Source organism: Dipodomys ordii, unplaced genomic scaffold (genome assembly GCF_000151885.1).
Source record: "Dipodomys ordii isolate 6190 unplaced genomic scaffold, Dord_2.0 Scaffold4, whole genome shotgun sequence".
Classification (NCBI taxonomy): domain Eukaryota; kingdom Metazoa; phylum Chordata; class Mammalia; order Rodentia; family Heteromyidae; genus Dipodomys; species Dipodomys ordii.
Genome location: NW_012267220.1, coordinates 2,942,635 through 2,943,785, shown reverse-complemented (window position 1 = coordinate 2,943,785; position 1,151 = coordinate 2,942,635).

The following is a 1,151-nucleotide window of genomic DNA, read 5'->3' as shown; positions in this document are numbered from 1 at the left end:
ATTTGGGTAAATGCCCAAAAGTGGGATTGCTGGGTCATAGGGGAGTTCTATGTGAAGTCTTTTGAGGAACCTCCATACTGCTTTCCAAAGTGATTTAATTAATCATGTCCAGGTGTAATTATTTGTCTTTTACTATCCACTGGATTTACTTGTAGACTTATAGACACGTTCTAATTATTACAAATGGGAGAAAACAGGCAGCCCATATTTCTTTGGGTTGGGCTTACTTCCCTTAGTATAATTTTTTCCAAGTCTTTCCATTTTCTTACAAACGGGGCAATGTCTTTCTTTTGATGGAAGCATAGAATTCCATTGTGTATATATACCGTATTTTCTTGATCCATTCATCACTGAGGGGCATCTGGGTTGATTCCTTATCTTGGCTATGGTAAACAATGCTGCCATCAACATGGTCATGTTGGTGGTTTTGGTGTAGCCTAGTTAGTTTAATTGAATGGATGCCTCGGAGTAGGATTGCTGGGGAGCTGCTTTCTTTAACCTCCCAGTTGTTCTCACCTCACCATCCAGGGTTTCTCATTAGCATAACAGTAGCTTAAAGAAATGCTACACGGTGCAAATTCTAGACTCTGGAACAAGGCCCGAATTCTTTATCTATTATGATTATGTGTTCTGATAGCTCTCTTTTACTGCATTCCTACTGTGTGACAGAAACAAAGCCAGATATTTTTAAAGTCATAATTTTTAATCCTACTTATGGCTTTCAGAGAGAGGTAGGAATGATTTCCATTGAGCAAATGAAGAAATTGTGGTTTAGAGAGAAAAGTGTATCAAGTAACAACTCTGGATGCAAACCTGTATGTGTCTGACTTCCATCCTCTTACTCATTCTCCACCCCAGAAGCTGCTTGCTTCCTCTTCCTCCTCCTCTTCCTCCTGCTCCTCCTCTCCTTCTCCTCCCCCTCCCCCTCCCCCTCCTCCTCCTCCTCCTCCTCTTCCCCCTCCTCTTCTTCTTCCTTCTTCTTCTGCTTACCCACTTCATTTCTCCCGTCTTCTTTCTTTGCAGTTCTGGAAATCAAACTCAAGATCTTGAAATGCTAAAAAAAACCACTCTCCTGATAAGCATGCCCCCAGTTCACCTGTTTAATTCTCCAACTATGTGTACTAATTACATTTTGCTGTTTAACCATCTTA